The sequence below is a fragment of the Pristiophorus japonicus genome, chromosome 6 (assembly GCF_044704955.1).
Source record: "Pristiophorus japonicus isolate sPriJap1 chromosome 6, sPriJap1.hap1, whole genome shotgun sequence".
Lineage (NCBI taxonomy): Eukaryota > Metazoa > Chordata > Chondrichthyes > Pristiophoridae > Pristiophorus > Pristiophorus japonicus.
The window spans coordinates 47473467-47484518 of record NC_091982.1 but is presented as its reverse complement, the minus strand read 5'-3'; positions in this window follow the sequence as shown (position 1 = coordinate 47484518).

Below are 11052 nucleotides of genomic sequence, written 5' to 3'. Positions count from 1 at the left end.
TGGTGGGCGTAGTCTATAGGCTCCCTAACAGCTACACTGTTGGACAGAGTATAAATCAAGAAGTAATGGAGGCTTGTAATAAAGGAATGGCAATAATCAAGAGTGATTTTAACCTTCATATTGATAAGCAAATTGGCCAGAGTAGCCTTGAGGAGGAGTTCATAGAGTGTATCCAGGATAGTTTCCTTGAACAGTACGTTGTGGAACCAACCAGTAAGCAGGCTATCTTAGATCTAGTACTGTGTAATGAGGCAGGATTAATAAATGATCTCGTTGTAAAAAATCCTCTAGGAATGAGTGACCATAATATGGTTGAATTTAAAATTCAGTTGGAGGGCGAGAAAGTTGGTTCTCAAACCTTAAATAAAGGAGACAGTCAGAATCAGGGGAAGTCATAACGGGGAACAAAGAAGTGGCAGACCAATTGAACAAGTACTTTGGTTCAGTATTCACTAAGGAGGACACAAACAACCTTCCGGATATAAAAGGGGTCAGAGGGTCTAGTAAGGAGGAGGAACTGAGGGAAATCTTTATTAGTTGGGAAATTGTGTTGGGGAAATTGATGGGATTGAAGGCCGATAAATTCCCAGGGCCTGATGGACTGCATCCCAGAGTACTTAAGGAGGTGGCCTTGGAAATAGCGGATGCATTGACAGTCATTTTCCAACATTCCATTGACTCTGGATCAGTTCCTATGGAGTGGAGGGTAGCCAATGTAACCCCACTTTTTAAAAAAGGAGGGAGAGAGAAAGCAGGGAATTATAGACCGGTCAACCTGACCTCAGTAGTGGGTAAAATGATGGAATCAATTATTAAGGATGTCATAGCAGCGCATTTGGAAAATGGTGACATGATAGGTCCAAGTCAGCATGGATTTGTGAAAGGGAGATCATGCTTGACAAATCTTCTGGAATTTTTTGAGGATGTTTCCAGTAAAGTGGACAAAGGAGAACCAGTTGAAGTGGTATATTTGGACTTTCAGAAGGCTTTCGACAAGGTCCCACACAGGAGATTAATGTGCAAAGTTAAAGCACATGGGATTGGGGGTAGTGTGCTGACGTGGATTGAGAACTGGTTGTCAGACAGGAAGCAGAGAGTAGGAGTAAATGGGTACTTTTCAGAATGGCAGGCAGTGACTAGTGGGGTGCCGCAAGGTTCTGTGCTGGGGCCCCAGCTGTTTACATTGTACATTAATGATTTAGACGAGGGGATTAAATGTAGTATCTCCAAATTTGCGGATGACACTAAGTTGGGTGGCAGTGTGAGCTGCGAGGAGGATGCTATGAGGCTGCAGAGTGACTTGGATAGGTTAGGTGAGTGGGCAAATGCGTGGCAGATGAAGTATAATGTGGATAAATGTGAGGTTATCCACTTTGGTGGTAAAAACAGAGAGACAGACTATTATCTGAATGGTGACAGATTAGGAAGGGGGAAGGTGCAGCGAGACCTGGGTGTCATGGTACATCAGTCATTGAAGGTTGGCATGCAGGTACAGCAGGCGGTTAAGAAAGCAAATGGCATGTTGGCCTTCATAGCGAGGGGATTTGAGTACAGGGGCAGGGATGTGTTGCTACAGTTGTATAGGGCCTTGGTGAGGCCACACCTGGAGTATTGTGTACAGTTTTGGTCTCCTAACTTGAGGAAGGACGTTCTTGCTATTGAGGGAGTGCAGCGAAGATTCACCAGACTGATTCCCGGGATGGTGGGACTGACCTATCAAGAAAGACTGGATCAACTGGGCTTGTATTCACTGGAGTTCAGAAGAATGAGAGGGGACCTCATAGAAACGTTTAAAATTCTGACGGGTTTGGACAGGTTGGATGCAGGAAGAATGTTCCCAATGTTGGGGAAGTCCAGAACCAGGGGTCACAGTCTAAGGATAAGGGGTAAGCCATTTAGGACCGAGATGAGGAGAAGCTTCTTCACCCAGAGAGTGGTGAACCTGTGGAATTCTCTACCACAGAAAGTAGTTGAGGCCAATTCACTAAATATATTCAAAAGGGAGTTAGATGAAGTCCTTACTACTCGGGGGATCAAGGGGTATGGCGAGAAAGCAGGAAGGGGATACTGAAGTTTCATGTTCAGCCATGAACTCATTGAATGGCGGTGCAGGCTAGAAGGGCTGAATGGCCTGCTCCTGCATCTATTTTCTATGTTTCTATGTTTCTATGAGACTACAAAGTTATGAGGGTAGACGTGGCTAAAATGGACTGGGAAAATAGAATGGGGCTGTTGATGAGCAGTGGCAGGCATTTAAGGAGATATTTCATAACTCACAACAAAGATATATCCCAATGAGAAGGAAAGACTGTAAGAGAAGGGATAACCATCTATGGCTAACTAACGAAATAAGGGAGGATATCAAATTGAAAACAAAGGCATACAATGTGGCTAAGATTAGTGGGAGGCCAGAGGATTGGGAAATGTTTAAAAGCCAGCAGAGAACGACTAAAAAAAATTATTAAGAGAGGGAAGATAGATTATGAAAGTAAACTAGCACGAAATATAAAAAAAAGATAGTACGAGTTTCTACAGGTGCATAAAAAGGAAAAGAGTAGCTAAAGTAATTGTTGATCCCCTGGAGGATGAGACTGGGGAGTTAATAATGGAGAACAGGGAAATGGCAGAGACATTGAACGAGTATTTTGTATCTGTCTTGACGGTAGTAGACACTAAAAACATTCCAATAGTGGATAATCAAGGGGCTATAGGTAGGGAGGAACTTAATCACTATCACTAATGAAGTAGTACTCGGTAAAATAATGGGACTAAAGGTGGACAAGTCCCCTGGATCTGATGCCTTACACCCTCGGGTCTTGAGAAGTGTTGCAGAGATAGTGGATGCATTGCTTGTAATCTACCAAAATTCCCTGGATTCTGAGGCGGTCCCAGCAGATTGGAAAACCGCAAATCTAACGCCCCTATTTAAAAAAGGAGGCAGACAAAAAGCAGGAAACTATAGACCAGTTAGCCTAACATCTGTGGTTGGGAAAATGCTGGGGAGAGTCAGCATGGTTTTATGAAAGGGAAATCATATTTGACACATTTGCAGGAGTTCTTTGAGGATGTAACGAGCAGGGTGGATAAGGGGGAACCAGTGGATGTGGTGTATTTGGATTTCCAGAAGGCATTCAATAAGGTGCCACATAAGAACTTATTGCTCAAGATAAAAGCTCACGGGGTTAGGGGTAATATATTAGCATGGATAGAGGATTGGCTAACTAACAGAAAAGAGAGTCGGAATAAATAGATCATTTTCCGATTGGCAAATAGTGACTAGTGGGGTGCCGCAGGGATCAGTGCTGGGTCCTCAACTATTTACAATCTATATTAATGACTTGGATGAAGGGACCAAGTGTAATGTAGCCAAGTTTGCTGATGACACAAAGATGGGTGGGAAAGCAAATTGTGAGGAGGACACAAAAAATCTGCAAAGGGATGTAGACAGGCTAAGTGAGTGGGCAAACATTTGGCAGATGGAGTATAATGTGGGAAAATGCAAGGTTATACGCTGGCAGAAATAATAGAAAAGCAAATTATAATTTAAAATGGAGAAAAATTGCAAAGTGCTGCAGTACAGAGAGACTTGGGGGTCCTTGTGCATGAAATACAAAAAGTTAGTATACAGGTACAGCAAGTGATCAGGAAGGCAAATGGAATGTTGGCCTTTATTGCAAGGGGGATAGAATATAAAAGCAGAGAAGTCCTGCTACAACTGTACAGGGTATTGGTGAGGCCACACCTGGAGTACTGCATACAGTTTTGGTCTCTGTATTTAAAGGAAGGATATACTCACATTGGAGGCTGTTCAGAGAAGGTTCACTAGGTCGATTCCGTAGATGAGGGGGTTGATTTATGAATATAGGTTGAGTAGCTTGGGCCTATACACATTGGAGTTCAGAAGAATGAGAAGTGATCTTATCGAAACATATAAGATAATGAGGGGGCTCAACAAGGTGGATGTAGAGGGTATAGTTCCACTCATAGTCTCAGAATAAGGGGCCACTCATTTAAAACTGAGATGAGGAGAAATTTCTTCTCTCAGAGGGTTGTAAATCTGTGGAATTCTCTGGTCCAGAGAGCTGTGGAGACTGGGTCATTGAATATATTTAAAGTGGAGATAGACAAATTTTTGAGCGATAAGGGAGTAAAGAGTTATGGGGTGTGGGCAGGGAAGTGGAGCTGAGTCCATGATCAGATCAGCCATGATCTTATTGAATGACGGAGCAGGCTTTAGGGGCCAAATGGCCGACTCCTGCTCCTATTTCTTGTTATTATGTGCAACTAGTGCATAAAGGACAATGCAGGAACTAAGTGTACGAAAATGCAAAAGGAAAAAAACCGAACTGTCAAAGCAGTAGCAATCTGTCAAATACACACTTAAGAGCTAAACTCCCAAAGGCTGCAGCAGGAAACCCCAGCAGTGCCTAGCTCATATTAGGCAAGCAGCACTAAAGGAGTGAGGAGGTGAAAAAAAATTTGGACTTTGGCAAGGGATCAATTTGCATTGGACTGTATTATATAAGGACCTCTAATGATGCTCTTGATCGCTCTTTGTGAAGCCTCCAGAAACTTGAACTCTTTTTCCATTGTTGATTCTGGAACCTTGTAATTCCTGCACTCGGGCCAGCTGACTGGCGGTGAGGTGTGCTCTCAGTGTGCACTACATCACTGAATCAGCCCTAAAGAATGCAGCTAAAGTGAGATAACTATATGGGGCTGATCAAAGGCAGGCTGTTGCAAAGCAAATAAAGTAAATTGCCAAAATCAAACAGCAAACAGCAGTAACAATGGAGCAAGTTTTCACCTTCAGATCAGTCACTTCAAAATGGTTTAGAACATGAGCAAATGTGGCCGAAAAAGAGAAGTGCAAATAGTATTTAAATGATTTGTCTAAGCTTATTTACAAAATTATTTAAGGCACGAGGTACAGATCAAGATTGTCTGGGATGACACGAGTGGTGAGAATGGAAATTGCACACTACAGTAGACACCTCAAATCACTGGAGAAATACCACCAATGATGTCTCCGCAATATCCTGCAAATCCCCTGGGAGGACAGACGCACCAACATCAGTGTTCTCGATCAGCCCAACATCCCCAGCATCGAAGCACTGACCACACTCGACCAGCTCCGTTGGACAGGTGGGCCACATTGTTCACATGCCCGACACAAGACTCCCAAAGCAAGCGCTCTACTCGGAACTGCTACACGGCAAACGAGCCCCATGTGGGCAGAGGAAATGTTTCAAGGACACCCTCAAAGCCTCCTTGATAAAATGCAACATCCCCACCGACACCTGGGAGTCCCTGGCCAAAGACCGCCCTAAGTGGAGGAAGAGCATCCCGGAGGGTGCTGAGCACCTCGAGTCTTGTCGCCGAGAGCATGCAGAAAACAAGCGCAGGCAGCAGAAGGAGCATGCGGCAAACCAGTCCCACCCACCCTTTCCCTCAAGGACTATCTGTCCCACCTGTGACAGAGACTGTAATTCCCGTATTGGACTGTTCAGTCACCTAAGAACTCACTTTTAGAGTGAAAGCAAGTCTGCCTTGATTTCCAGGGACTGCCTATGATGATGATTACTGAATCAACCCTAAAGAATGCAGCTAAAGTGAGATAACTATTGGGGGCTGATCAAAGTAAATAAAGTAATTGCCAGAACCAAACAGCAGTAACAATGGGGCAAATTTTCACCTTCAGGTCTGTCACTTCTAAGTGGTTTAGAACATGAGCAAATGTGGCCGAAAAGGAGAAGTGCAAATAGCATTTAAGTCACTCGTCTAAGCTTATTTACAAAATTATTCAAGGCACCAGGTACAGATCAAGATTAGTCTGGGATGATGAGAGTGGCAAGAATTGGAAATCGCATACAAATTCAATTTTAAAAGTCGATGGGGACTTTTAAAGGAGAGTACACAATGGGGAAGAGATTTTTTTAAATCAGCAAATGTTTGGAGACCATGTGTGTGACAGTGGATTATGGGGTAATTTAAGGGAGCCCAAAATCAGTTGCTTTCCACCCTCCAGCACCAACATAGCGAATGGGGGCTAGTAGTCTGTGCAAAAAGTGAATGTAAAGCATGAAATGATGTGATCAGGGAGTTTCCGAAGAACTTTCCAGTCTTATGGTTAGTCACACATTCAAATATTGTATTGAAGCCACGACAACTTGCAGTTATATAGAAACATAGAAACATAGAAAATAGGTGCAGGAGCAGGCCATTCAGCCCTTCTAGCCTGCACCGCCATTCAATGAGTTAATGGCTGAACATGAAACCTCAGTACCCCCTTCCTGCTTTCTCGCCATAACCCTTGATCCCCCGAGTAGTAAGGACTTCATCTAACTCCCTTTTGAATATATTTAGTGAATTGGCCTCAACTACTTTCTGTGGTAGAGAATTCCACAGGTTCACCACTCTCTGGGTGAAGAAGTTTCTCCTCATCTCGGTCCTAAATGGCTTACCCCTTATCCTCAGACTGTGACCCCTGGTTCTGGACTTCCCCAACATTGGGAACATTCTTCCTGCATCTAACCTGTCTAAACCCGTCAGAATTTTAAACGTTTCCATGAGGTCCCCTCTCATTCTTCTGAACTCCAGTGAATACAAGCCCAGTTGATCCAGTCTTTCTTGATAGGTCAGTCCCGCCATCCCGGGAATCAGTCTGGTGAATCTTCGCTGCACTCCCTCAATAGCAAGAATGTCCTTCCTCAAGTTAGGAGACCAAAACTGTACACAATACTCCAGGTGTGGCCTCACTAAGGCCCTGTACAACTGTAGCAACACCTCCCTGCCCCTGTATTCAAATCCCTTCGCTATGAAGGCCAACATGCCATTTACTTTCTTAACCGCCTGCTGTACCTGCATGCTAACCTTCAATGACTGATGTACCATGACACCCAGGTCTCGTTGCACCTTCCCTTTTCCTAATCTGTCACCATTCAGATAATAGTCTGTCTCTCTGTTTTTACCACCAAAGTGGATAACCTCACATTTATCCACATTATACTTCATCTGCCATGCATTTGCCCACTCACCTAACCTATCCAAGTCACTCTGCAGCCTCATAGCATCCTCCTCGCAGCTCACACTGCCACCCAACTTAGTGTCATCCGCAAATTTGGAGATACTACATTTAATCCCCTCGTCTAAATCATTAATGTACAATGTAAACAGCTGGGGCCCCAGCACAGAACCTTGCGGCACCCCACTAGTCACTGCCTGCCATTCTGAAAAGTACCCGTTTACTCCTACTCTTTGCTTCCTGTCTGACAACCAGTTCTCAATCCACGTCAGCACACTACCCCCAATCCCATGTGCTTTAACTTTGCACATTAATCTCTTGTTTGGGACCTTGTCGAAAGCCTTCTGAAAGTCTAAATATACCACATCAACTGGTTCTCCTATGTCCACTTTACTGGAAACATCCTCAAAAAATTCCAGAAGATTTGTCAAGCATGATTTCCCTTTCACAAATCCATGCTGACTTGGACCTATCATGTCACCATTTTTCAGATGCACTGCTATGACATCCTTAATAATTGATTCCATCATTTTACCCACTACTGAGGTCAGGCTGACCGGTCTATAATTCCCTGTTTTCTCTCTCCCTCCTTTTTTAAAAAGTGGGGTTACATTGGCTACCCTCCACTCCATAGGAACTGATCCAGAGTCAATGGAATGTTGGAAAATGACTGTCAATGCATCCGCTATTTCCAAGGCCACCTCCTTAAGTACTCTGGGATGCAGTCCATCAGGCCCTGGGGATTTATCGGCCTTCAATCCCATCAATTTCCCCAACACAATTTCCCGACTAATAAAGATTTCCCTCAGTTCCTCCTCCTTACTAGACCCTCTGACCCCTTTTATATCCGGAAGGTTGTTTGTATCCTCCTTAGTGAATACCGAACCAAAGTACTTGTTCAATTGGTCTGCCATTTCTTTGTTCCCCGTTATAACTTCCCCTGATTCTGACTGCAGGGGACCTATGTTTGTCTTTACTAACCTTTTTCTCTTTACATACCTATAGAAACTTTTGCAATCCACCTTAATGTTCCCTGCAAGCTTCTTCTCGTGCTCCATTTTCCCTGCCCTAATCAAACCCTTTGTCCTCCTCTGCTGAGTTCTAAATTTCTCCCAGTCCCCAGGTTCGCTGCTATTTCTGGCCAATTTGTATGCCACTTCCTTGGCTTTAATACTATCCCTGATTTCCCTTGATAGCCACGGTTGAGCCACCTTCCCTTTTTTATTTTTACGCCAGACAGGAATGTACAATTGTTGTAATTCATCCATGCGGTCTCTAAATGTCTGCCATTGCCCATCCACAGTCAACCCCCTAAGTATCATTCGCCAATCTATCCTAGCCAATTCACGCCTCATACCTTCAAAGTTACCCTTCTTTAAGTTCTGGACCATGGTCTCTGAATTTACTGTTTCATTCTCCATCCTAATGCAGAATTCCACCATATTATGGTCACTCTTTCCCAAGGGACCTCGCACAATGAGATTGCTAATTAATCCTCTCTCATTACACAACACCCAGTCTAAGATGGCCTCCCCCCTAGTTGGTTCCTTAACATATTGGTCTAGAAAACCATCCCTTATGCACTCCAGGAAATCCTCCTCCACTGTATTGCTTCCAGTTTGGCTAGCCCAATCTATGTGCATATTAAAGTCACCCATGATAACTGCTACACCTTTATTGCATGCACCCCTAATTTCCTGTTTGATGCCCTCCCCAACATCCCTATTACTGTTTGGAGGTCTGTACACAACTCCTACTAACGTTTTTTGCCCTTTGGTGTTCTGCAGCTCTACCCATATAGATTCCACATCATCCAAGCTAATGTCTTTCCTAACTATTGCATTAATCTCCTCTTTAACCAGCAATGCTACCCCACCTCCTTTTCCTTTTATTCTATCCTTCCTGAATGTTGAATACCCCTGAATGTTGAGTTCCCAGCCCTGATCATCCTGGAGCCACGTCTCCGTAATCCCAATCACATCATATTTGTTAACATCTATTTGCACAATTAATTCATCCACCTTATTGCGGATACTCCTTGCATTAAGACACAAAGCCTTCAGGCTTGTTTTTTTAACACCCTTTGTCCTTTTAGAATTTTGCTGTACAGTGGCCCTTTTTGTTCTTTGCCTTGGGTTTCTCTGCCCTCCACTTTTCCTCATCTCCTTTCTGTCTTTTGCTTTTGCCTCCTTTTTGTTTCCCTCTGTCTCCCTGCATTGGTTCCCATCCCCCTGCCATATTAGTTTAAATCCTCCCCAACAGCACTAGCAAACACTCCCCCTAGGACATTGGTTCTGGTCCTGCCCAGGTGCAGACCGTCCAGTTTGTACTGGTCCCACCTCCCCCAGAACCGGTCCCAATGCCCCAGGAATTTGAATCCCTCCCTGCTGCACCACTGCTCAAGCCACATATTCATCTGCGCTATCCTGCGATTCCTACTCTGACTATCACGTGGCACTGGTAGCAATCCCGAGATTACTACTTTTGAGGTCCTACTTTTTAATTTAGCTCCTAGCTCCTTAAATTCGTTTCGTAGGACCTCATCCCTTTTTTTACCTATGTCGTTGGTATCAATGTGCACCACGACAACTGGCTGTTCTCCCTCCCATTTCAGAATGTCCTGCACCCGCTCCGAGACATCCTTGACCCTTGCACCAGGGAGGCAGCATACCATCCTGGAGTCTCGGTCGCGGCCGCAGAAACGCCTATCTATTCCCCTCACCATTGAATCCCCTATCACTATTGCTCTCCCACTCTTTTTCTTGCCCTCCTGTGTAGCACCTTTATAGTAAAATGTCACAAGGCGCTTCACAGGAGCGATTATCAAACAAAATGACACCGATCCACACAAGGCGATATTAAGACAGGTGACCGAAAATTTGGCCAAAGCGGTAGGTTTTAAGTAGAGTCTTAAAAGAGGAACGAGGTAGAAAGGTACAGAGGTTTAGGGAGGGGAATTCCAGAGCTTAAAGCCCAAGCAGCTGAAGGCACAGAGAGACAGGAGCTTAATTAGGACACTCAAAAGGGGGCAGGGAAGGGCACACTTCGTTAAACCAGGCCCGTGTGTTAATACTTTCTGCAGAGGAAAATGAAATTAGCACATTTTGACATATGTAGGTTCCTCTTCCTAATTAGCATATTTAGGCTTAAATGGCCCATAATCCATTGTCGCACACCTCGTTTGCTCAGTTTCCAAATGCTGAATTTTTATCCCTCCCCCATTGTGTACTGCTTTCAAATGTTCCCAGCAAAGACATGTCGATTCAGGCCAACTTGAATAACCCACCAGCAACTCATCTCAAATCTAGAAGTCCATTTTGGACCATTGCCGAAGCCCTTCAGCGATCTCCCATCAGCCTTGATGACCGATGGTGAAATGCTTGGAAGAAATGCGACATACAGAACGGATTCTTTATTGACGACCCCACATTACAACCTGAAGGATCAAACCTTCCTCGCAAACAGTGGGCAACCATCAACCGCCTCAGAACCGGTCATGGTAGATGCTGCCACCTTCTCTGTAGGTGGAAGATTAAAGCATTCCCATCATGCTACTATGGAGTTCCTAATCAAGCCCTGGAGCACATCATTGAGCACTGCCCTCAGGGAATTTGCAGGCAGCCCACAAGAAATTCATGCTGTTACACTGGAAGTTTTGGCCTGGATAGCTGACTTAAATATTGACATTTGATTTGCTACTACCATCTAAAAGAAGAATGTTGCCATCAGCTTTTTAAATTTAGTTTGCATGCAATTTCTCTCTCACCAATGGTGGAGCGATTAAAATCAGGAATGTGCAAGAGGGCAGAATTGGAGGAGCGTAAAGATCTTGGAGGGTTGTAGGGCCACAGGGATCTACTGGTGCAGCTACTTGGGAAGAACCTATATCTGTCAAAATGTGCTAATTTCATTTTTCTTTGCAGGAATAGATGAACACACGGGCTTGGTTTAACAGCCCTTCTCTGCCCCCTTTTGAATATCCTAATGAAGCCCCTTGCCTTTGGCCACCCCAAATAACCAGAAATTCA